Below are 27,769 nucleotides of genomic sequence, written 5' to 3' on the forward strand. Positions count from 1 at the left end.
AAAGGTCAGGTCCATCCAAAATATAAAGTGAAAGAAATAAGGCCACTCACCGGACTTTGTGTGCAAATGAAGTATTTAAAGGATCATTCCTCAATATCAACCAAAATTAAAGTGCTCTGTACACGACAGTGGGCCATGGGCTGACGTTTCGGTCTGCCTTCAGACCTTTTTCAAGGCCCCCCACTACCTCCTACAGTGCACTTTAGGAGGAGGTAGTGGGGGGCCTTGAAAAAGGTCTGAAGGCTGTTGTAGTGTATCACATGCGTTTTGAACTAGATGCATTCTAGTTCAAAACGTACAGAGGATTTTTCTCAGTGTATGGGCACCGCACATTTACTGCCTCCAAGGGAATGCTATAGCTAGAAACGTGCATGTAACTTTAAACATCACATTTCAATGTATTTATTTATTTACAGTTTCTTATATAGCGCAGCAGATCCCGTTACAGTGTCTTACATAGCGCAGCAGATTCCGTAACAGTCTCTTACATAGCACAGCAGATTCCATTACAGTGTCTTATATAGCACAGCAGATTCCGTTACAGGGTCTTATATAGCGCAGCAGATTCCGTTACAGGGTCTTATATAGCGCAGCAGATTCCGTTACAGGGTCTTATATAGCGCAGCAGATTCCGTTACAGGGTCTTATATAGCGCAGCAGATTCCGTTACAGGGTCTTATATAGCGCAGCAGATTCCGTTACAGGGTCTTATATAGCGCAGCAGATTCCGTTACAGGGTCTTATATAGCGCAGCAGATTCCGTTACAGGGTCTTATATAGCGCAGCAGATTCCGTTACAGGGTCTTATATAGCGCAGCAGATTCCGTTACAGCGTCTTATATAACGCAGCATATTCCGTTACAGCGTCTTATATAGCGCAGCAGATTCCGTTACAGCGTCTTATATAGCGCAGCAGATTCCGTTACAGCGTCTTATATAGCGCAGCAGATTCCGTTACAGGGTCTTATATAGCGCAGCAGATTCCGTTACAGGGTCTTATATAGCGCAGCAGATTCCGTTACAGGGTCTTATATAGCGCAGCAGATTCCGTTACAGGGTCTTATATAGCGCAGCAGATTCCGTTACAGGGTCTTATATAGCGCAGCAGATTCCGTTACAGGGTCTTATATAGCGCAGCAGATTCCGTTACAGGGTCTTATATAGCGCAGCAGATTCCGTTACAGGGTCTTATATAGCGCAGCAGATTCCGTTACAGGGTCTTATATAGCGCAGCAGATTCCGTTACAGGGTCTTATATAGCGCAGCAGATTCCGTTACAGCGTCTTATATAGGGCAGCAGATTCCGTTACAGCGTCTTATATAGCGCAGCAGATTCCGTTTGAAAGAAATGTATTATTTAAGCCCCATACACACTAGGCCAAATTGGTCACAATATCGCTCAGAAAGGGCTTTCTGAGCGATATTGTGACCAATATCGCCTAGTGTGTACACTGTACATCAGTGGTATCAAACTCATGGCCCTCCAGCTATTGTGGAACTACACGCCCCAGCATGCCCTCCCACAGTTTTAGCAATGCATTATATAAAATCTGTGGCAGGGCATGCTGGGACGTGTAGTTCCACAACAGCTTCCTAATATCTGTGATGTGTTTTGCTGGGGCAGGACAAACCTGCCCAGGTTTGTCCTGCCCCAGCAAAACCAAAAACCAAGGGGGTTAATTGTTAATATTTCACTTATGAATAAAAAGCTAACCTAGCTTGCTGGGCTTGCTCTCTCTCTCTCTCAGGCAGCAGGAGCATGGGCAGGACGACGGCAGGAGCGCGGCCAGGAAGACGCAGGGAGCGCGGCCAGGACGACGTCACCACGTCTGTGTGTGACGTTATTAGAGGCGGGGCCGGGTGTCAATTGTGAATGGAGCTCACGGAGCTCACGGAGCTCACTGAGCTGCACAGCCCACGTCCCGGCCAGCGCTTCCAGGCTGGAGAACGGAACGGCAGCGGGCAGCGGGCAAGTGAAACTGCAGCAGCATTGGAAACATTTTGCGTGCAATCGCGTGGGGGGTGCCGACGGGCATTAGGAGGTGCCTGTGCACCCCCGGCACCCCCCGTGCGCACGCCTATGCATACCCTCCAACATGACCCATTCCATTAGGTACAAAATGCTCTGTTCCTGGACTTCCCTGCCAGTGGCAGTTACAGATGTGAGCCTGCAGCACAGTCCAATATTCAAAAAGGGGAGCCACACCAGCTGCCATCCCAAACATCACTGAGAGTTGATGTGACCCCCCCTCTTTGAATATTGGACTGTGCTGTAGGCTCACATCTGTAACTGTCACTGGCAGGGAAGTCCAGGAACAGAGCATTTTGTACCTAATGGGATGGGTCATGTTGGAGGGTATGGGGTTGGCCATAGACCATCAATGATTTCAAATCAACGATGGTTTATGGCCGATGTCGAATACTTTTGCCATCGATGGGGGAGAACCAGAAGGTTTCCCTCCATCGATGGAACAGCAAAACAATGTTTTGCTGTTTTTTTTTTCTTTCAAAGTGCCGGGACACGGAGCACAGCTCCGCCCCTGACACACGCGAAGCCCCCCCCCCCATATTTTGATTGGCCCGAAGGCCAATCAATCAAACACAATGGATGTCCATCGATATGTAAAAATAGCAAAGGTCGTCCAATGCATAGTTTAGCACTATCGATGGCCAGTTGCAGAATTGCCATAGATGGCAATGGCAACGATGGCCATCCTTACTATACACCATTTTTTTAGCGTGACAGGTCTCTTGCCTCCCCCCCTGCTGTCATTTAGGTTTTTTGTTAAAAATCAAAGGACAGGAGGAATACACGGCACTGTGCTCACTGACATGGGACAGGAGGAATACACGGCACTGTGCTCACTGACATAGGACAGGAGGAATGCACAGCACTGTACTTACTTATAGGGGGCCAGGAGGAATACACGGTATGGTGCTCAATGTCAGTGGGACACTGCCAAGGGGACAGCAGAAATACATGGCACTGTGCTCACTGAGAGAGACAGAGAGACAGTAGGAAAACATGGCACTGTGCTCAGTGGTGCAGAAAGGGGGTGGAGTGGGTACTTTTTACCCAGCCTGGGTCTGTTGCAGGAAGTCGGGCAGTGAGAGAGAGAGGACAAGCTGCCATTGCAGTACATCCTCTTTCCCTAGCTCACACTCTGCTCATTGCTGTGTGCTGAGATGAGGAGAGGGTGTGCCGATCGGCACACCTTAATGCACACGGCCAACACCACCCACAAGTATCGCCAATGCCACTCCCTGCTCTGCATCATGACCGCCACTGTCACTCACATAGGGGGAGATTCTCTAAGAATCTCCGCCCCCCTTCGCCGCCCATCGCATTTATAATTATCGCATATGTTCTAACATATGCGATAATTATAGCAAAGGACAGCTCTTGCGTTAAGAGCTGTCCTTTGCGGTGAGAGTCGCCGGGTCCCAGCAGATCCCGGCGGCTCCCCCCTTCCTCACACACCCGGCGCTGCTGCTGCTGCGCCGGGCTCTCCTCCTCCCTGCACCCGGAAGAGGATCAGTGCAGGGAGGAGGTCACAGGTCCGGGCAGCACAGCTCTGTGCTGCCCGGACACAGGTGAGGGAGGACGGGGCGATGCAGGGCGGCGGGGGGTCGTTGCGGGGCGGCGGTGGGATGCGGTAGAAGCCCATTGGCATTGCAAGGATGACTGGTGCTGTGTTCTGTCTCTCCTTTGTGCTGGGGCCTGCCTCTGCTGAGTCTGCTCCTGTATAGTCAGTCACAGTGTGATAGTCCACTGGTGCTGCTAGTGCAACTGCCTGCCCTGCACTGCCTAGTGTCTGCTGCAGTCTGCTCTCTGCTGTTGCCACTGGCTAGTGCCTACCAGTACCTATTGCAGTTTATAATTCCAGTGTGCTGTTGCCCCTGGCTACCAGTACCTATCACAGTATATAATTCCAGTTTGCTGTTGCCACTGGCAGTGGCTACCAGTATTTTATTTATTGCAGTATATAATTCTAGTCTGCTGTTGCCACTGGCTACCAGTATTTATCGCAGTATATAATTCCAGTCTGCTGTTGCCGCTGGCTACCAGTATTATTTATCACAGTATATAAATCCAGTCTGCTGTTTCCACTGGCTACCAGTATTTATCGCAGTATATAATTCCAGTCTGCTGTTGCCGCTGGCTACCAGTATTATTTATCACAGTATATAAAAATCCAGTCTGCTGTTTCCACTGGCTACCAGTATTTATCGCAGTATATAATTCCAGTCTGCTGTTGCCGCTGGCTACCAGTATTATTTATCACAGTATATAAAAATCCAGTCTGCTGTTTCCACTGGCTACCAGTATTTATCGCAGTATATAATTCCAGTCTGTTGCCACTGGCTACCAGTATTTATTGCAGTATATAATTCCAATCTGCTGTTTCCACTGGCTATCAGTACTATCAGTCCAGGGGTGCCCACATGTGTGCTGTATCCATCCAGGGGTGCCCACATGTGTGCTGTATTTGTCCAGGGGTGCCCCCATGTGTCCTGTATCAGTCCTGGGGTGCCCGCATGTGTGCCGTATAATTCCAGGGGTGCCCCATGTGTCCCATATCAGACCAGGGGAGCTGCCCTTTTTTTTTAATGAAAATAAAATTAAGGTGTTTTTTTTTTTTTACTGCAAGGGCTGTTAAATGCGCTGTAGTCCAGGGGTGAGCCAAGAGTGCTGTATAATTCATGGGGTGTTGCTAAGTAAGGTGTGCTGCTTATCTTTATAATTAAAAGAATACACATTTTTATTTTTACTGCAAGAATTTGTCTGCAGGATAATTCCATGCCTGCCGACATGTGTGCCGTAACAGTCCAGGGGTGCCGCCATCTGTGCCGTATAATTCCATGTGTGCTGTATCAGGTCAGGGGTGCCACCATCTGTGCCGTATAATTCCTGGGGTAAGCCAAGTCTGCCGTATAATTCATGGGGTGCTGCCAAGTGTGCTGTATTAGTCCAGGGGCAGAGGCGGGCTGGGCCAGGGGGCAGAGTGCCACATGCCCCCCAGGCCGGCATGAATATCTACTGGCTGGGCCGCTGTGTGCATCTTGCACACGCTGCCGCAGCCCAGCCATCACCGACGCAGCCGCCGGCCACCTTCGTGTGTTCAGCACAAGCTGTTCCTGGCCGCACGAATGTAAGGTGACGGCCTCTTCAAAAATGGCCGCCACCTTATAGGAGACAGACACTAGAGGTACTTCTATACCTCTAGTGTCTGTCAGAAGAGAACAGTGCGGCCAGCGCTACCCGGAAGTGCGGATTCGGGTAGTGCTGGCGCGCTATTTAAATTAGGCTTGCCTACGCTCCTGATTTTTACATGGTGGTGGGCGGGGCTAGCAGAGAGCTCAGCACATCGCAGCAGGCCACCGCGGGGTTGGGTGGCCGAGCTGCAGACAGTGGAGGATGTCACTCTGAGCTGAGGCTCAGGCTGTGCATCGTGAGCTGGACTCTCGGGAGGAGCAGAGAGCTGACAGCCAGGGCTTGCCTCTGCTACTTCCCGGAGGCTAGCCCCGCCCACCACAAACACTGAGCACGGCAGGAGGCTCAGGCTCCATCCATCAGGCCAGCCTTGCTCTCTGTCCCTGCTCCTAAGCTGCCTCCCTCAGACCTTCTCCAGGAATTCCCTGCTCCTCCCAGGAAGGAGCAACACAGACATGTGAGTGTGCACTGGGGAGAGAGAGGCTGTGTATAATGTGTGTGTGTGTGTGTATAATTTAATGCAGAGGGGGAGGGGAAGGGTGTATAATGTATCAGAGTGTGTGTGTGTGTGTGTGTGTGTGTGTGTGCGTGTGTGTGTTGTATAATGTATCACAGTGTGTGTGTGTGTGTGTGTGTGTGTGTGTGGGGGGGGGTGTATAATGTATCACAGTGTTTGGGGGGGGAGTGTATAATGTATCACAGTGTTTGGGGGGGATGTATAATGTATCACAGTGTTTGGGAGGGGGTATGATGCATCACAGTGTGGGGGGGAGGGTGTATAATATATCAGTGAGTGTGTGTGGGGGGAGGATGTATAATGTATCACAGTGTTTGGGGGGGAGGGTGTATGATGCATCACAGTGTGGGGGGAGGGTGTATAATATATCAGTGTGGGGGGGGCAGGGGGCTGCATAATGTAATATAATGTTATGGTTATGTGGACAGGCTGTAATATGGGGGGCTGGTGTGCATAATGTATTGGCTGTAATATGGGGGATGTATGTAATATAATGGTACTGTATATGTTCTGCACGTTTTTTTTTTTTTTTTTTTAAGAGGCCTGTGATTGATGTTTATAAGTGAATGAGGTGTATGTATGTTTTTTAAAGTGACAGGTGTGTGTGGGATGTATTCAATGCTGTGGGCAAGCGGCGACAGCTAGCAGGGCTTCCTGCTCGCTGTCACCACTCACCCTGTCAGTTTTAAATTCACCCCCCTCATACGCCAATTCCCCCTCGCTCAGTTTTTTGAATGAGGGGGAATTGGCGTATGCCGCTGCAGAAGCAGCGAGACTCGCGGCTATATACATCGGGTTCACTGCATTAGCCGCGGGTCTCGCTGTTTGGGGGAATCCTCGACGTCCTGTGACGGCGAGGATTCCCCCAGAACGTTGAATAGGGCAAGCAGCTGGCGAGGGGGTTAAACAGGGATGATCGCTGGTTTTCTGCGATCCTCACTGTTTAACCCCCACGCCGGCCGCATTGAATACTACCCTGTGTGTGTGCAGTGAAAGGTGTATGTGCATGTGTGTTTTTAGTGAAACAGGTATGTGGTGTATTTAAGTGAGGGTTTTTGAGGGTTTTTAAGTGATAGAATGATGTGTGTGTGTGCATGTACATGTTAACTGAAAGAGGTGTACATGTGTCTGAGAGAAAAAGGTGCATGTGTTTGTGTTGAGTGGCAGTGGCGGATTTAAAGGGATCACCAATGAATGTGCCCCTCTGTCGTTTAGGTGATTTTTAGTTTTACAGTTTTTAACAGCCGACCCACATACCACCTCTAACAGGAGCCACATGACCCACAAGCCACCTCTCACAGTAGCCAGACGACCCACAAGCCCCCTCTTGATTGGACACACATCGGGAGCTGTGACACATCAGTGGGACAGAGGTGTGTGTTTTTATTGAGTGACAGAGGTGTCTATGTTTGTGTATATAGATACTGTATACATTGGTGAGGGGACTGTGGTAGACCAACATTTATCTTGCCTCCGGTCAAGGACCACTGATGGCGCATGCAAATGGTCGCCCTTTCTCCCTCACACTCTCTCCCTGTCTGTCTCTCTCACAAACTCTCTTTTCATTCCTCATACTCTCCCTCTCACACACATTCCCACTCTCTCTCCCACCTCTGTCTCACACACTCCGCCCCTCTGTCTCTTAAGCTGTGTACACACGGGGCGATATTTCGCACATATCGCTGGCAATATGGTCGCTGAGCGACCATATTGCCAGTGATTTCATGTGCTATGGGCGATAAATTGCCGGGAGCGCGCTCCCGTGGCCAGCCCTGCAATGGTCGCTTGTCGCAGGAGCATGCTCCTGCCACCAGCGCTTTCCCCGGCAGTCAGCTGTTTCCCCCAGTTTCTCCTTCTCATCAGCGATCATCTCTGGTCGCTGATGAAAAGGAGACATTGAGCAATATATTGCTTGAAAACAGGACACTGAGCAATATATTGCTAAGTGATATATTGCTCCGTGTGTACACAGTATTACACATGCATTCTGGTGTCTCTTTACTTCTCTCTTTGTCTCAAGAGAGGCAGAAATATTTTCTATAAAACATATAATGCAGTGTTGCATACAGCAGCATCAACATCTGAATCAGGCCCAGAGTTTTCTTCTGCTACTGTAGGGCACACCCCCTAGTGGCAATAGGTACATCTATAGGTGGAGTTAGACACACCCCCTGGGCGGATCATGACTCACGCTCTCAGTGGCATGGAGCATTCCACTAGCAGCTAAAATCTCCCTGAAACTAGTTTTCAAAAGTAGGCAAGTATGATTTAAATGGATCCTCTTGGCGACGAGCATGAACCCTGGCTCTGCCCTGCAAAAAATCCCCATGGCAAGAATGAATCACCTGGCAAGAAGCATGTAACCCCTGGCAACAAGCGATATAGGTAAGCAGCATTTATATGGTATAATTATTTAGTTTAATGGGCATTACGGTATTGGCATTATGTTTTATGGGCATTACGGTGATGGCTTTATGTGTAATGGGCATTACGGCGTTGGCATTATGTGTAATGGGCATTTCGGTGTGTGGCATTATATGTAATTGGCATTAAGGTGTGGCATTATGTGTAATGGGCATTACGGTGTGGCATTATGTTTGATGGGCATTACGGTGTGTGGCATTATGTTTAATTGGCATTACGGTGATGGCTTTATGTGTAATGGGCATTACGGTGTTGGCTTTATATGTAATGGGCATTACGGTGTTGGCATTATGTGTAATGGGCATTACGGTGTGTGGCATTATGTTTGGGCATTACGGTGTGGCATTATCTTTAATTGGCATTACGTCTGTGATGGCTTTATGTGGAATGGGCATTACGGTGTGTGTGGCATTATGTGTAATGGGCATTACGGTGTGTGGCATTATGTGTAATTAGCATTACAGTGATGGCTTTAGGTGTAATGGGCATCACAGTGTAAATTTTTGTAACGCGCATTAGGCGCGCACTTTCCCCGTTTCTGTTGTATGTGTGTGTGGGGGGAAGGATTGTTTAATCCTTGCTGCATACTAGACGGGAGAGGATAGGGTGGTGAAACGATGGCGATGGGCCACTTGCTTGTGTTGCCCCCCAGGCTGAAAGCTGCCAGCCAGCCCCTGGTTGGCAGACACTATAAATATGTTTAAAATAAGGTTGAATAAACATTTATTGGTTACAAACATGCAAGGGTACGAATAAGTAACACAATCTGTCTTTAGAATATCAAAACATACTAAACAACAAGGGATAAACTATAATAAACATAGGTTGAACTAGATGGATGCAAGTCTTTATTCAGCCTCACCTACTATGTAACTATGTAACTTAGTAGTACTGGAGTCCTGCTTGTTCTTGTGTATCTCCTATATAGATTAATAACTCATTTTCCCACTGGGTGATTTGGCCATGATCGAATTAAGGGAGTCCATAAACCATGCAGGGTCTTGAAATATTGCTGGAGGGTGAATGCAATCCTTGAGTCAAGGGAGTGTCCTCACGATGTATGTGGTATTTGTAATCCACAGTATGACGGTGGTGGTGTCCCATATGTTGGTATATTGCTGAGAACGTTCCAAAGTTAAACCCAGGAATGAGATAACGGAGATAAATTGTAGTAGGACAAAACCAGTGCAACCTTTAGAATCCAGAGCTGTTTTTAAAAGTACAAGCGCCGCCTATGTGGGAGCAGCTCGACACAACACCGTACTAGGCGCCTGTTCCAGTGGCGTAAGTTCGTTTCAGTTGCCCGGAGGCAAGATATATATTGGTGCCCCCCCTCCCACACACACAACCCTATATAACCTTATATACAATATATTTTTCTGTTCAGAAATATAGATAAAGAACAGATATATATTTCATAACTCAGCAATAGAAGCAATTTCCTTTAAATTAACTGATTTAAACTTCCAGGTGGAGGAGAGGTGCCCCCTTGGGAGCAGGAGCCCGGCGGCAGATGACTCCATTGCCTCCCAGAGTTCTGCCTCTGGCCTGTTCTATTCTTGAGCCCACCCTACAATATCCGTGTGTGCGTTTACATGTGGTAGGGAATATAGATGTAAGATATATAATATAGAATGTAAGCTCCACTGAGGCAGGGACTGATGTGAATATTTAAATATTCTGGTACCCTGTTTCCCCGATAATAAGACCTACCCTGATAATAAGACCTACCCTTATTTCTGGACAACAGTCCAAAATAAGCCCTACCCCAAAAATAAGCCCTAGCTAAATCCCCATTTTGCCCAGTCCCTGTGCTAAACTTCCAGCTACCCCCCCCCCTCCCCTCCATGAAATGGATGCTGTTGCTACGGTAGCAGCCCTGGTACAGCTGAAGCCCCTGCAGGCATCAGCGGTCCCAGGGATGCATTGCGCATGTGGCTTCACGCACAAGGAAAAGCAGAAGGAAAGGAAAGCGTCAGTTGTGCTTAAAGTATTAGGTGATTGAGGGACATGATGTGGATAAAAGCAGGAATGAGGGGCTAAAATAAGCCCTACCCCGAAAATAAGCCCTAAGGTGTTTTTTGGACTGATAAAAAAAAAAGACAGTGTCTTATTATCGGGGAAACACGGTACTTGTGTATTATAGCGGCGCCCCCGATGTACATGGCACGATGAACGCATCGCATCGCATGCCATGTACCGGATGGCATGCGATGCGACGCGATTTTTACCCCCTATGCGATGAAAAATCGCATAAGCACCCTAATGGGTGCTTACAATGTTAAATGCACCCCCACGCCACCCCCCCCACTATAAACGTGAACCCGAAGCGTGGCGAGCGGCGGCGGTACGCGTCCTACGACCTTTTCATACCCCCACTATCCACGTCGGCGTGGAGTTGAGAATAGAATAGTGTGGCGAGCGCAGGGAGCCACCGAGCCCGAAGCGAGCCCCGCGAGGGGACACGGATACCTGTGAAGCCCGCGAAGGGCGCTCGCCACACTATTCTATTCTCAACTCCACGCCGACGTGGATAGTGGGGGTATGAAAAGGTCGGAGGTCACGTACCGCCGCCCCTCGCGGGCTCGCTGCGCTCGCCACGCTTCGGGTTCACGTTTATAGTGGGGGGGGTGGCGTGGGGGTGCATTTAACATTGTAAGCACCCATTAGGGTGCTTATACAATGTTTAATCGCATCGCATCGCATGGCATTGTATGCCATGTACAATGGCATACAATTTGAAAATTGTATGCCATCGGACAGTATCGCACGAAATCGCGTCGCATCGCATACCATCGCATGCGTTATGGTATGCGATGCGATGGGCGCCGCCAAAATACACAAGTACCAATATTCTCTGTAAAGCCCTGCGGAATATGTATGCGCTATATAAGTATCTGATAATAAATAATTAATAAACAAATTTAAAATAATGACTTGGAGACTTATTGGCGATGACAAGGGTCAGGTTTACTAATTACTAGCTGAAGTACCCGGCGATGGTTTAAATGTTAAATGTTCAAGTATTAAGTAATCAATTAGTTGGATTTAATTGTCCATTTCAAAAATAATTAGCAGCTTAGCAGCTCTTCCAACACACCCATGAGGTGGCTGCTCAATGTCGTTTTTTTTTTGGGGTGTCGCCAGTAGCCCTAATCCCCAGCTTGTTCACGTCAATTCCCTCCAGTTTCAAAACAGAAAATTAAGTCAAATAGAAAAACACTGTAAACGTGTAACAACAATTGTTGGAACTGGAGGGATCAGTGACAAGTCTTTTAATAATTTAAAAAAATACAAAAACTGTAAATTGAAAAAAAACACTGTAAAAGTGTAAAAACTTTTGAACTTTAAAACAGGAACTTACCGCTTTAGACCATGATCTTATGTTTGGTTGTTCTGCTTTGCTGGGGAGCCGTCAGTAAAGGTGGGAGAAATGATCCGGGCTCAAGAGTCTCACGCGGCACAGAGGGCAGATGTTGTTGACCTGCAGCCATTCTGTCAGACAGGGAACATGGAAGGTGTGGTGACAGTACGATACAGCCATTTCTGTACCTACCTCAATGTCAGAGATACAGATGGAGCAGTACTCTGGTTCCTCTCCGTCTGCAATGGTGCGCCTGCTGTAGGTGGGGAGATGGGACAGGACGAGCCGCATGATGTTGTCCAGCAGGAGGTGATCTACTCTCTCTGCAACTGCCTGATGGTCTCTTCCTCTTCGTCCAGATCTTCCTCTTCCCGATGTTGGTCCAGATCTTCTTGCTGACTGACTCCCACGGGATGGTCTGCAGCGTCCTGACCTCAGCCATGTCCCTCTGATGTTCGGGCTGGGTCCATCTAAAACGATATTTCATATATTGTCGATATAACAAATAGCCATATGTGACATGTAAAGATCAGATATTGCTGGTGTACAATAAGACTTCCAGCAGTAACATGATTTATATATTATATTACTATACAACTGAAAAACAGAGCTGCAGCAGTATGAGTGTATGGATGCAGGCCCCAATGCTTAGCGGCTTCTGATCTGTAACTGACAGCATGGGAGGTGCCAGCCAGTAACACAGGGACACTGGCCAGCCACCACTGCTATAATCCCTCCCACTACAAAGGCCAACTGCTAGAGAAGAGACATTGGTCTAAGATTTCATTTACTAAACAAACATTTTACTGACCTTCATTTCCAATCAGCTGGGATAACTCTCGGCGGCTCATTGTAACCGGAGGCAGAAGGTGATCAAATAAAAAAAAAACAAAAAATGGGGGAGAAAAGAGAAAGAAAAAGCACAGATGTAATTGTGCGCTGAGCTCCACTCACTGATAATTCACTCGGAGAATCACTGGCAGCGATTAATAACCTGCAAATTGATCTCACCTGAGAGGCCTGTTCTCCTGTGTCCACATCAGCTGCTGCTCAGGAAATGCCAGTGATATTGCTGTGCACTGAGGATTGCAATGTGGCATGCGGGCGGCAGTTGGTGGTGGCAGTTGGTTATGGCCATGCAGCACAGCACATATACAGTATACCCCACATCATCCTCTGCTGCCAGCAATATACTGGACAGAGCCACATTGTAGCAGGGGGTCCACGTACATCCCAATGTTTAGTTAAAATGTCTCTTACATTACTACTTTCTAATATAAGAGAAATGTTAACTAAACATTGGGATGTACTAACTGTCCACCCCCTGCTACAAACTTTTCTTCCTCCCAAGCCTCAATTAGTGTTTAGGTGAGCTGCCATTCTGAAATCTGTCATCACCTTAAGTCAACTGTTAAAATAAATTGGTTACAAACAGCGAAGGTGTTTTCCCATGCAATAAGTGCAAAACGTGCCAATATGTAGATGAATATTATGGCACATAATTTGGGACATAAAAAATCATGGGTTATTAAAAGCTGCATGACGTCTCACTACACACCTGATCTATATACTGTAAATGTGGAAAAAGATATATCGGAAAGACCAAGCGTCAACTTTCTGCAGCTTTCAGTCGGAATAGTAAGTCAATACTTACCTGTCAGATGGCTGCTGATGACTGAATTGGGGGCAGATGCTGAGGTCATGTGACATCACCTGCATCCCATGGGAATGTCAGTTCATGGGGAGGCTGGGTGTTCCCCTGCTGCCTCCCCCACCCTCCTCTGCCCATGCGAACGCCTTGGAGAGTGTGATACTTACCAAAGGCATTCGCACAGGGAGTCTGTAAATGCGCAGATCCACGCATGCGCATTAACAGACCCCCACCTGAATCAGGCCCTATGTATCTTTAAAAAGGTGTATCTTTGACAATCTCTCGCTCTCTCTCTATATATATGTTTTTTTTATTACCATGCAATTACTATATATCCTCTAGTTTCTGACACCTAGGAGTCTCTCTGTGCATGTATAGGGACTAGTTAGTGTTACCGAGTGGATCACTGAAGAACAGATGGATAACTAATATTTTGCTGCTGTGACCTGTGACCTCATCTTAAACAGCCCAAAAAGGCAATTTTTAAGTACATCAGCAGGGAAAAGCAGGGCTGACCCGTTTTAAGTATAAAAGAGCACTGACCTGGGAATAACGTGCTTGAAGTGCAGTGTAAATGGTGTCTGAAGCAGGGTCTGACCTGGAAAATTCCTGTGGTCAAAATACAGGGATCAATCCGGGATCCTAGTGTAAAAGTGGTATTAGAGGAGTCTGGGTCTGCTGCCCACTTGTGAAAGGGTGGAATCTATAACACTGATTGCTCCTCCCCCAATGCTGACTTTTTCATTGTGGTCAGCCAAATTTTTTTTGGCCGATATTTTTTTTCCCCAAGGGGGCTTTGCCATACTTTCTGACTTTTGTTTTCTCCTCTCTGGGAGAGGGGCAGGGCATGGCAGGCATCATCAAGTCCCGCCCACATAGCAGTCAAACAATGCAATTCACGGCATTTTAGCCCTGCCACGGACCCATGAAAACCGGTAATTTGGGGGGAAATTTACTAATATGAATTCGTAAAAAATAGGTGTATTCGTAGGCAGAAATACACCTATTTTTTAGACATTTGTATTTTCGGGATTTTCTATCTCGAAAATACAGCAATTCGTATTCCTAAAGATGGCACATTCGTATTTGTATTTACAAATACGAATGTCTACACCATCGATAGGATACGACAGGAATCACCATTCAAAAGAATGGTGGTTCCTGATTTACTATTGATTATCAATTTACTATTGATAATACGGCTGCTAATTGGTGTAAAACAGCCACGAAAATACGGCAGGAAAATACACCTTGATTTCCCTGTTGTATTTGCTTTAAGCCTGCACGGATCAGTCAGATCCGTGCAGGCTTGAGGGAAAAAAAAATAGAATAAATAAATAAATAAATTAAAAAAACAGCTTGGGGTCCCCCCCACAGCTGTAACCAGCACCAGGCTGAAAGAGCCGGGGCCGGTAATAAAAAATCAGGGAACCTGACAAATAGGGGTTCCCCGATTTTTTACAACCAGCCCCAGGCTCCAGGTCCGGGGCTTGTTCCCAAAATACGGGGGGACAAAATGACTAGGGGTCCCCCGTATTTTAAGATCCAGCCCCAGGCCAAACCAGCCAGCAGAGTAATGCCACAGCCGGGGGGAGACTTTTTATACAAGTCCCCCTGGCCAAAGCATTAACCCTACTGACCAGTCAGCCTGGCTATGGGCCCTGGGGGAGTGGGGACCCCCCCAATAAATGGGTCCCCCCCTCCAGGACTTACCTGGCCAGGCTGAAGCCTGGTGCTGTCTGCGATGCCCCTGGGTGGTGGGCATCGAGCTGATACTGGTGTAAAAAAATAGATGAAAAAACTATTGTTTTAAACTGTGGAACTATGAGTCCCAGCAAGCCTCCCCCGCAAGTTGGGACTTGGAGAACCACAAGTCCCAGCCTGCGGGGCATTAAAGGGCCCGCTGGGTTTTGTAGTTCCACAGTAAAAAATATAGTTAAATAAATACACACTGACACATTAGAAAAATAAAACTTTAATACATACATTACACACATACTGATACTTACCTATCTTGATCCCGTAGGTAGGTCCCAGGGTCCGGTCCGGGGCCTTGGTTCCGGGGCGGGTCCGGGGCTCCAGGGCTGAATAGTCCGGGGTCCAGGATCCGTAGTAATCTAAAGGGGTACCTGTGGAAGGAAATCCTACTCACCTGGTCCTCTGGCGTCATGACATGGCGTCATGGATAGTTTACTCCGGGGGTTTTCTGTGCAGTGTGCCTCAAGGTCTGGTCGGCTACGGTTTCTTTCTCTTCTCTCCCTCTCCAGTGTGTTTGAATTGTTGAGAGCGGTGAAATGTTGATGGCATGCGTCCTAACCTGTTTACATCTTGCAGGTCGCAGAGACGTCAAGACGGTGTGGGTGATGGGACACTCGTTTGTCCACTGGGCGTCAAAAGCGTGTGAGAGTTTGACTGAGGGTATGCGTGCAAAAGCTCGAATGATTCGATGGTTGGGAGTGCGTGGCATGCTTTGGGGAGCGTTGCAGGGCCTATTGCTAAGGTCAGTGCGGGACTTTGGATTCCCTGAGGTGCTAATTTTGCACCTGGGCGGAAATGATCTAGGCCGATGCACTGCCTTAGAGTTGCGGTCAATTATTATCAGGGACCTGCATATTATAGCCCAGACGCTCCCTTGCTGCCGCCTGGTTTGGTCCTCAATGATTCCCAAGCGGGTCTGGAGGACAGCCAGGTCAGGGCCCCGCTTGGATGGCGCACGGAGAAAGGTCAATGCTGCGATGCAGCGATACCTGTTGGCGAATAGCGGTGGTGTCATCAGGCATGACTCCATCGTCTATAAGCGGGGTTCCCTGTATAGGCCGGACGGTGTCCATTTAAGTCCCGAAGGAATGGCAATATTCCTGGATGACCTGTTTAGAGGTTTTTAGTTGAAGTTCTGGTTGTTAGGTAGAAGTGCTGAGCGTTAGGGTGGCGGTGCTGCAGCCTAATGCTTGGCTTGGGCGGTAAAGAACGGTCCTTGTTCAAATGCTGATATGAGGATAGTGGGGTGCGCTCTCCCCTCAATGATACGCCACGAGCCCATGCCCCTTGGACAGGGGATGGGCTGCACCATCCGCACGGGTGGGTTGCGTGGGAGAGTTGAACACCAACGTTGTGTGAATGGTGTGATGTCATCTTACCCTTCTTTTCTCTATGACCGTTCTTTAGGGCCGCCACCCTCTTTTATAAGATCAATATATATAAATAGTTGTCAATAATAAATTTGACATTCATATTGAAACGCCAGCACTTGTGTCTGTCTCTTTATTTTAGTGTTAAGATAGATAAGTTTAGATAAGTTATTAAAGTGTCTGGGCATAAGGATTATCGATGGCAAGTTTATGGCAGGTTACCAGGCTGTGTTTGTTGTAGATCTCAGTTGGAGTTTTATTGGTTCTTAGTTTTTAGGTGCACTCAACTTTGTTGACTGTTTATACATGATGGACAACCTTATGGATGGCAGCGTCATCACCCTTGCAGGTGGACAGTCAATGTAGAAGGTTGAGTGATTTTTTTGTGTGCTGGTTGTTTTGCATTATTTTAGATTTGGAGTTTAGTGTTCTGGCGGTTTGGGTTGATTTTAGCCTTTCTTTCCATGCTAAGAATTTCTGCAAAATGTTTATTTCCTTGTCTTTATTTATTAATGTATGTTTTCATAACTTTCATGACCTAAATTGTTTGAGAAAATTCTTAAAGAGTCATTACAAACTGTATGCACTACATTAGTACTGTATATACTGTAGTAGGTAGTACAAAATCAGCAAAAGGCAACCAGTGTCTTACAAGATATTTTGGAACAACAAGTCCCAGCATGCACTGTCAGCCAGAAAATTACATACACAGTATTCAAAGTGAATTCTAGAACACATTTTTTGGTACTTATGTATTATCTGGGCTCCCATGTTAAATGCACCCCATTTTTTCATACCCCTACTATACAACTACGCATGGAGTTGATTTTATATAGTGTGGCGAGCCACCGTGCCCGAAGCGTGGTGAGCGGACTCGGTCTCATAAGAAAAACGGGAGCCCAGATATTACATAAGTACCGATTTCTAACCTCAAGTCTGACACATTTGGGCTATCTTCTCTGGTGTAATTGTCCATTATTTTGACCTTTATAAAGTGTCTGTTTACATAAATATATTCATTATAGCTTGTTTTAGCAATGAAAGGGGAATAATCTCAAAGCCAATCCAAGTATTGGGGGTACGATCAAATCCAAAAGCATGACCTTGTGCTCTCTGGAGAAAAACAAAGGATATGTGCAGCTCTGCATGCAGTGATTGGACAGCTGAAGACCCGGGCCATTCTAACAAGCTTGCGTAATCACTACCTGCTGCCTGCTGCACCAGGGCCGGATTAACAATGGGTCTGATGGAGCTACAGCTCTAGGCCCACTCTCCAAATAGGCCCATTTTGTAGCTGAGGGCCAGGGCTTTCAACGAGCCCAGACCCGCGTCGCTAGCCCCCGAGTACCGGAGATACCGCCTGGTAAACCTGGAACGTTTTCCCCATAGGATAACATGGGAACCGCTAATTTTGACCTCCACCCGGTTCCAATGGCTGCCAGTTCCCGGAATCACAGAAGCTCGAGATTGATCTCAGTCGAACTTAAATTGCTGGGTCTTCAATCAGATACCTGGTCCATATGGGTTCATTGGTTCTAGAGATATTGCGGGTAAACCAATTTTTTTTTCATTTCTGAAATGTAATTTCATGGCTGTTCATGTTGTTTGAGGACACAGTTCTCTGGAACCAAACTGCCCAGTTTCACGGGACCAAATTCATTCGAAGCCTACATGTAAATGGGTCAGTTGGTTCCAAAGATATAGCTGGTTGTTTAAAGGGGGGCGGGGGTGGTTTTCTCTCCCCCTCACACCAGAAAATGCAGTGACTAGGCTGGTGTGAAAGGGGCCAGTCCGGGAATGTCCCTGCATGATCCTGGGACCATATTCCCGGATAAGTCCCTGCATTTTCTGGTGTGAAAGGGGTAATGATTCAAATAGTAGTGCTCTGAATACAGCCGGGCAGCCCCCTGCTCTCTGCCCGGCTGTCAATGACTGTCATTTCTGCCCGGCGGCAGCTGTCCCCCAGTTACCACGAGCATATATTCCCCTTGGCAATGAGCATGTAATCCCACATGGCAATGAGCATGGAACCCCTGGCAATGAGCATGGAACCCCTGGCAATGAATATGGAACCCCTGGCAATGAACATTTAGGTAAGCAATAAATTTTATTTGCATAAATTTTAATAGGCATTATGGTGTTTGGCATAATACGTAATGGAGATTATGGTGTGTGTCTTAACATGTAATGGGCTTTATGGTGTAATTTTTAATGCGCGCCAATGCCCCTATTTATGAAGCATATTGTGCATTATTGCTCAATCTGTTTGGTATAGTGCAGGCAAGTCCAAACTATGGCCATCCAGCTGTTTGAAACTACAAGTCCCATTATGCATTTCCACAGTTTTGCTATTAGGGAATGCTAAAGCTATGTCAAGGCATGCTGGGATGTGTAGTTTCACAACATCTGGAGGGCCACTGTTTGGCTATGCCTGGTGTAGTGTGTATTTTGGCTCAATCCATGTGGCACAATGTGAATTTTGTCTTAATCTGCATGGCATAACGTGAATTGTGACTCAATCTGTGTGCCATAGTGTGAATGTTGGCTCACTCAGTGTGAATTTTGGCTCATTCCATGTGGCATAATGTAATAGAGGCAAGTACAGTATAAGGGGGTTACTATTGTGTTGCATGATTTGTGTAAGGGGTATATGGTGTGGTAAACTTAGGTGACCACATAAAAGGTGCTGAAATGTTGTCTACTAAGTTTCGGCTTTCAGTATTTTTTTTTATGACTGCAGTGCCGCCTCACCCCGCAAGTATCTTAGGACATTGACGTCCTGTGGGTGCACCTTTGGAGTGCACCCGCCAATATATCTCCCTGCATTTTTCTTATGCCAGCCCCCTGCCTTTTCCAGGCATATATAATTAGTTGAAAGTATTTACACAAATACAGACACACCCATGAACAGACCACCCAAACAGAACACTGGTTACGTCACCCACATTATTAGGTGCTGGCCACAACCCCTATTATTGCACATAATAGGTCCTTGATCATTCAGCTCTACTTATAAATACAATAAGTGTACTGTAATGTATATATTGAGTAATAAAATATTAAAGGTTGTATACCAAAGAAAATCCAAAGAAGAGCAACAAAGCTTATTAGGGGAAAGGAAGATTTAAGCTACGAGGAAATATTAAGCAATTTGGGACTAATTTGGGACTATTTACACTAGAGAAGAGATGTATTAAATTGTTGACATGCTCAACATGTATAAATATATTAGGGGCCAATATAAGGAACTGTCAAACACCCTTTTTTCTGCTAGAAAGGAAGAAAAAAAAGAAAAAAGATTTTGTTCATCTACAACAAAAAATTTCTTTACAGTCAGAGCAGTCATACTTTGGGACTCTCTTCCCGGAGAAGTGGTGTTGGCAGCAGAGGCGGGCTGGGCCAGGGGGCAGAGTGCCACATGCCCCCCAGGCCGGCATGACTATCTACTGGTTGGGCCGCTGTGTGCATCTTGCACACGCTGCCGCAGCCCAGCCATCACCGACGCAGCCGCCGGCCACCTTCGTGTGTTCAGCACAAGCTGTTCCTGGCCGCACGAATGTAAGGTGACGGCCTCTTCAAAAATGGCCGCCACCTTATAGGAGACAGACACTAGAGGTACTTCTATACCTCTAGTGTCTGTCAGAAGAGACCAGTGCGGCCAGCGCTACCCGGAAGTGCGGATTCGGGTAGCGCTGGCGCGCTATTTAAATCAGGCTTGCCTACGCTCCTGATTTTTACATGGTGGTGGGCGGGGCTAGCAGAGAGCTCAGCACATCGCAGCAGGCCACCGCGGGGTTGGGTGGCCGAGCTGCAGACAGTGGAGGATGTCACTCTGGGCCTTATTTTGGTTCATTCTTTATGACAAAATCCTTCTTAGATGGGCAAAACCATGTGCTCTGCAGGTGGGGCAGATGTAAAATGTGCAGAGAGAATTAGATTTGGGTTGGGTTTTACTTCAAAGTGAGATCTATATTGCAGTGTAAAAATAAAGCAGTCAGTATTTTCCCTGCACAGAAACAAAATGACTTACCCAAATCTAATTCTCTCTGCACATGTTACATCTGCCCCCCCCCCCCCCCCTGCAGTGCACTTGGTTTTGTCCATCTAAGAAGGATTTTGTCAGAAAGAATGAACCAAAATAAGGCCCTCTGAGCTGAGGCTCAGGCTGTGCATCGGGAGCTGGACTCTCGGGAGGAGCAGAGAGCTGACAGCCAGGGCTTGCCTCTGCTACTTCCCGGAGGCTGGCCACGCCCACCACATACACTGAGCACGGCAGGAGGCTCAGGCTCCATCCATCAGGCCAGCCCTGCTCTCTGTCCCTGCTCCTATGCTGCCTCCCTCAGACCTTCTCCAGGAATTCCCTGCTCCTCCCAGGAAGGAGCAACACAGACATGTGAGTGTGCACTGGGGAGAGAGAGGCTGTGTATAATGTGTGTGTGTGTATAATTTAATGCAGAGGGGGAGGGGAAGGTTGTATAATGTATCACAGTGTGTGTGTGTGTGTGTGTGTGTGTGTGTGTGTGTGTGGGGGTGTATAATGTATCACAGTGTTTGGGGGGGGGGGAGTGTATAATGTATCACAGTGTTTGGGGGGGGGAGTGTATAATGTATCACAGTGTTTGGGGAAGGATGTATAATGTATCACAGTGTTTGGGGGGGAGGGTGTATGATGCATCACAGTGTGGGGGGAGGGTGTATAATATATCAGTGTGTGGGGGGGGGGCAGGGGGCTGCATAATGTAATATAACGTTATGGTTATGTGGACAGGCTGTAATATGGGGGGCTGGTGTGCATAATGTATTGGCTGTAATATGGGGGATGTATGTAATATAATGGTACTGTATATGTTCTGCACGTTTTTTTTTATTTTTTTAAGAGGCCTGTGACTGATGTTTATAAGTGAATGAGGTGTATGTATGTTTTTTAAAGTGACAGGTGTGTGTGGGATGTTGAATGAGGGGGAATTGGCGTATGCCGCTGCAGAAGCAGCGAGACTCGCGGCTATATACAGCGGGTTCACTGCATTAGCCGCGGGTCTCGCTGTTTGGGGGAATCCTCGCCGTCCTGTGACGGCGAGGATTCCCCCAGAACGTTGAATAGGGCAAGCAGCTGGCGAGGGGGTTAAACAGGGATGATTGCTGGTTTTCTGCGATCCTCACTGTTTAACCCCCACGCCGGCCGCATTGAATACTACCCTGTGTGTGTGCAGTGAAAGGTGTATGTGCATGTGTGTTTTTAGTGAAACAGGTATGTGGTGTATTTAAGTGAGGGTTTTTGAGGGTTTTTAAGTGATAGAATGATGTGTGTGTGTGTGTATGTACATGTTAACTGAAAGAGGTGTACATGTGTCTGAGAGAAAAAGGTGCATGTGTTTGTGTTGAGTGGCAGTGGCGGATTTAAAGGGATCACCAATGAATGTGCCCCTCTGTCGTTTAGGTGATTTTTAGTTTTACAGTTTTTAACAGCCGACCCACATACCACCTCTAACAGGAGCCAGACGACCCACAAGCCCCCTCTTGATGGGACACACATCGGGAGCTGTGACACATCAGTGGGACAGAGGTGTGTGTTTTTATTGAGTGACAGAGGTGTCTATGTTTGTGTATATAGATACTGTATACATTGGTGAGGGGACTGTGGTAGACCAACATTTATCTTGCCTCCGGTCAAGGACCACTGATGGCGCATGCAAATGGTCGCCCTTTCTCCCTCACACTCTCTCCCTGTCTGTCTCTCTCACAAACTCTCTTTTCATTCCTCATACTCTCCCTCTCACACACATTCCCACTCTCTCTCCCACCTCTGTCTCACACACTCCGCCCCTCTGTCTCTTAAGCTGTGTACACACGGGGCGATATTTCGCACATATCGCTGGCAATATGGTCGCTGAGCGACCATATTGCCAGTGATTTCATGTGCTATGGGCGATAAATTGCCGGGAGCGCGCTCCCGTGGCCAGCCCTGCAATAATCGCTTGTCGCAGGAGCATGCTCCTGCCACCAGCGCTTTCCCCGGCAGTCAGCTGTTTCCCCCAGTTTCTCCTTCTCATCAGCGATCATCTCTGGTCGCTGATGAAAAGGAGACATTGAGCAATATATTGCTTGAAAACAGGACACTGAGCAATATATTGCTAAGTGATATATTGCTCCGTGTGTACACAGTATTACACATGCATTCTGGTGTCTCTTTACTTCTCTCTTTGTCTCAAGAGAGGCAGAAATATTTTCTATAAAACATATAATGCAGTGTTGCATACAGCAGCATCGACATCTGAATCAGGCCCAGAGTTTTCTTCTGCTACTGTAGGGCACACCCCCTAGTGGCAATAGGTACATCTATAGGTGGAGTTAGACACACCCCCTGGGCGGATCATGACTCACGCTCTCAGTGGCATGGAGCATTCCACTAGCAGCTAAAATCTCCCTGAAACTAGTTTTCAAAAGTAGGCAAGTATGATTTAAATGGATCCTCTTGGCGACGAGCATGAACCCTGGCTCTGCCCTGCAAAAAATCCCCATGGCAAGAATGAAACACCTGGCAAGAAGCATGTAACCCCTGGCAAGAAGTGATATAGGTAAGCAGCATTTATATGGTATAATTATTTAGTTTAATGGGCATTACGGTATTGGCATTATTTTTTATGGACATTACGGTGATGGCTTTATGTGTAATGGGCATTACGGCGTTGGCATTATGTGTAATGGGCATTACGGTGTTGGCATTATGTGTAATGGGCATTTCGGTGTGTGGCATTATATGTAATTGGCATTAAGGTGTGGCATTATGTGTAATGGGCATTACGGTGTGGCATTATGTTTGATGGGCATTACGGTATGTGGCATTATGTTTAATTGGCATTACGGTGATGGCTTTATGTGTAATGGGCATTACGGTGTTGGCTTTATGTGTAATGGGCATTACGGTGTTGGCATTATGTGTAATGGGCATTACGGTGTGTGGCATTATGTTTGGGCATTACGGTGTGACATTATCTTTAATTGGCATTACGTCTGTGATGGCTTTATGTGTAATGGGCATTACGGTGTGTGTGGCATTATGTGTAATGGGCATTACGGTGTGTGGCATTATGTGTAATTAGCATTACAGTGATGGCTTTAGGTGTAATGGGCATCACAGTGTACATTTTTGTAACGCGCATTAGGCGCGCACTTTCCCCGTTTCTGTTGTATGTGTGTGTGGGGGGAAGGATTGTTTAATCCTTGCTGCATACTAGACGGGAGAGGATAGGGTGGTGAAACGATGGCGATGGGCCACTTGCTTGTGTTGCCCCCCAGGCTGAAAGTTGCCAGCCAGCCCCTGGTTGGCAGACACTATAAATATGTTTAAAATAAGGTTGAATAAACATTTATTGGTTACAAACATGCAAGGGTACGAATAAGTAACACAATCTGTCTTTAGAATATCAGAACATACTAAACAACAAGGGATAAACTATAATAAACATAGGTTGAACTAGATGGATGCAAGTCTTTATTCAGCCTCACCTACTATGTAACTATGTAACTTAGTAGTACTGGAGTCCTGCTTGTTCTTGTGTATCTCCTATATAGATTAATAACTCATTTTCCCACTGGGTGATTTGGCCATGATCGAATTAAGGGAGTCCATAAACCATACAGGGTCTTGAAATATCGCTGGAGGGTGAATGCAATCCTTGAGTCAAGGGAGTGTCCTCACGATGTATGTGGTATTTGTAATCCACAGTATGCCGGTGGTGGTGTCCCATATGTTGGTATATTGCTGAGAACGTTCCAAAGTTAAACCCAGGAATGAGATACGGAGATAAATTGTAGTAGGACAAAACCAGTGCAACCTTTAGAATCCAGAGCTGTTTTTAAAAGTACAAGCGCCGCCTATGTGGGAGCAGCTCGACACAACATCGTACTAGGCGCCTGTTCTATTCTTGAGCCCACCCTACAATATCCGTGTGTGCGTTTACATGTGGTAGGGAATATAGATGTAAGATATATAATATAGAATGTAAGCTCCACTGAGGCAGGGACTGATGTGAATATTTAAATATTCTGGTACTTGTGTATTATAGCGGCGCCCCCGATGTACATGGCACGATGAACGCATCGCATGCCATGTACCGGATGGCATGCGATGCGACGCGATTTTTACCCCCTATGCGATGAAAAATCGCATAAGCACCCTAATGGGTGCTTACAATGTTAAATGCACCCCCACGCCACCCCCCCCACTATAAACGTGAACCCGAAGCGTGGCGAGCGGCGGCGGTACGTGTCCTATGACCTTTTCATACCCCCACTATCCACGTCGGCGTGGAGTTGAGAATAGAATAGTGTGGCGAGCGCAGGGAGCCACCGAGCCCGAAGCGAGCCCCGCGAGGGGACACGGATACCTGTGAAGCCCGCGAAGGGCGCTCGCCACACTATTCTATTCTCAACTCCACGCCGACGTGGATAGTGGGGGTATGAAAAGGTCAGAGGACGCGTACCGCCGCCCCTCGCGGGCTCGCTGCGCTCGCCACGCTTCGGGTTCACGTTTATAGTGGGGGGGTGGCGTGGGGGTGCATTTAACATTGTAAGCACCCATTAGGGTGCTTATCATTGTATAAGCACCCATTAGGGTGCTTATACAATGTTTAATCGCATCGCATCGCATGGCATTGTATGCCATGTACAATGGCATACAATTTGAAAATTGTATGCCATCGGACAGTATCGCACGAAATCGCGTCGCATCGCATACCATCGCATGCGTTATGGTATGCGATGCGATGGGCGCCGCCAAAATACACAAGTACCAATATTCTCTGTAAAGCCCTGCAGAATATGTATGCGCTATACAAGTATCTGATAATAAATAATGAATAAACAAATTTAAAATAATGACTTGGAGACTTATTGGCGATGACAAGGGTCAGGTTTACTAATTACTAGCTGAAGTACCCGGCGATGGTTTAAATGTTAAATGTTCAAGTATTAAGTAATCAATTAGTTGGATTTAATTGTCCATTTCAAAAATAATTAGCAGCTTAGCAGCTCTTCCAACACACCCATGAGGTGGCTGCTCAATGTCGTTTTTTTTTTTGGGGTGTCGCCAGTAGCCCTAATCCCCAGCTTGTTCACGTCAATTCCCTCCAGTTTCAAAACAGAAAATTAAGTCAAATAGAAAAACACTGTAAACGTGTAACAACAATTGTTGGAACTGGAGGGATCAGTGACAAGTCTTTTAATAATTTGAAAAATACAAAAACTGTAAATTGAAAAAAAACACTGTAAAAGTGTAAAAACTTTTGAACTTTAAAACAGGAACTTACCGCTTTAGACCATGATCTTATGTTTGGTTGTTCTGCTTTGCTGGGGAGCCGTCAGTAAAGGTGGGAGAAATGATCCGGGCTCAAGAGTCTCACGCGGCACAGAGGGCAGATGTTGTTGACCTGCAGCCATTCTGTCAGACAGGGAACATGGAAGGTGTGGTGACAGTACGATACAGCCATTTCTGTACCTACCTCAATGTCAGAGATACAGATGGAGCAGTACTCTGGTTCCTCTCCGTCTGCAATGGTGCGCCTGCTGTAGGTGGGGAGATGGGACAGGACGAGCCGCATGATGTTGTCCAGCAGGAGGTGATCTACTCTCTCTGCAACTGCCTGATGGTCTCTTCCTCTTGGTCCAGATCTTCCTCTTCCCGATGTTGGTCCAGATCTTCTTGCTGACTGACTCCCACGGGATGGTCTGCAGCGTCCTGACCTCAGCCATGTCCCTCTGATGTTCGGGCTGGGTCCATCTAAAACGATATTTCATATATTGTCGATATAACAAATAGCCATATGTGACATGTAAAGATCAGATATTGCTGGTGTACAATAAGACTTCCAGCAGTAACATGATTTATATATTATATTACTATACAACTGAAAAACAGAGCTGCAGCAGTATGAGTGTATGGATGCAGGCCCCAATGCTTAGCGGCTTCTGATCTGTAACTGACAGCATGGGAGGTGCCAGCCAGTAACACAGGGACACTGGCCAGCCACCACTGCTATAATCCCTCCCACTACAAAGGCCAACTGCTAGAGAAGAGACATTGGTCTAAGATTTCATTTACTAAACAAACATTTTACTGACCTTCATTTCCAATCAGCTGGGATAACTCTCGGCGGCTCATTATAACCGGAGGCAGAAGGTGATCAAATAAAAAAAAAAAAAAAAATGGGGGAGAAAAGAGAAAGAAAAAGCACAGATGTAATTGTGCGCTGAGCTCCACTCACTGATAATTCACTCGGAGAATCTCTGGCAGCGATTAATAACCTGCAAATTGATCTCACCTGAGAGGCCTGTTCTCCTGTGTCCACATCAGCTGCTGCTCAGGAAATGCCAGTGATATTGCTGTGCACTGAGGATTGCAATGTGGCATGCGGGCGGCAGTTGGTGGTGGCAGTTGGTTATGGCCATGCAGCACAGCACATATACAGTATACCCCACATCATCCTCTGCTGCCAGCAATATACTGGACAGAGCCACATTGTAGCAGGGGGTCCACGTAGATCCCAATGTTTAGTTAAAATGTCTCTTACATTACTACTTTCTAATATAAGAGAAATGTTAACTAAACATTGGGATGTACTAACTGTCCACCCCCTGCTACAAACTTTTCTTCCTCCCAAGCCTCAATTAGTGTTTAGGTGAGCTGCCATTCTGAAATCTGTCATCACCTTAAGTCAACTGTTAAAATAAATTGGTTACAAACAGCGAAGGTGTTTTCCCATGCAATAAGTGCAAAACGTGCCAATATGTAGATGAATATTATGGCACATAATTTGGGACATAAAAAATCATGGGTTATTAAAAGCTGCATGGCGTCTCACTACACACCTGATCTTTATACTGTAAATGTGGAAAAAGATATATCGGAAAGACCAAGCGTCAACTTTCTGCAGCTTTCAGTCGGAATAGTAAGTCAATACTTACCTATCAGATGGCTGCTGATGACTGAATTGGGGGCAGATGCTGAGGTCATGTGATATCACCTGCATCCCATGGGAATGTCAGTTCATGGGGAGGCTGGGTGTTCCCCTGCTGCCTCCCCCACCCTCCTCTGCCCATGCGAACGCCTTGGAGAGTGTGATACTTACCAAAGGCATTCGCACAGGGAGTCTGTAAATGCGCAGATCCACGCATGCGCATTACCAGACCCCCACCTGAATCAGGCCCTATGTATCTTTAAGAAGGTGTATCTTTGACAATCTCTCGCTCTCTCTCTATATATATGTTTTTCTTATTACCATGCAATTACTATATATCCTCTAGTTTCTGACACCTAGGAGTCTCTCTGTGCATGTAGAGGGACTAGTTAGTGTTAGTGAGTGGATCACTGAAGAACAGATGGATAACTAATATTTTGCTGCTGTGACCTGTGACCTCATCTTAAACAGCCCAAAAAGGCAATTTTTAAGTACATCTGCAGGGAAAAGCAGGG

Source organism: Crinia signifera, chromosome 8 (assembly GCF_055691185.1).
Source record: "Crinia signifera chromosome 8, ASM5569118v1, whole genome shotgun sequence".
Taxonomy (NCBI): Eukaryota; Metazoa; Chordata; class Amphibia; order Anura; family Myobatrachidae; genus Crinia; species Crinia signifera.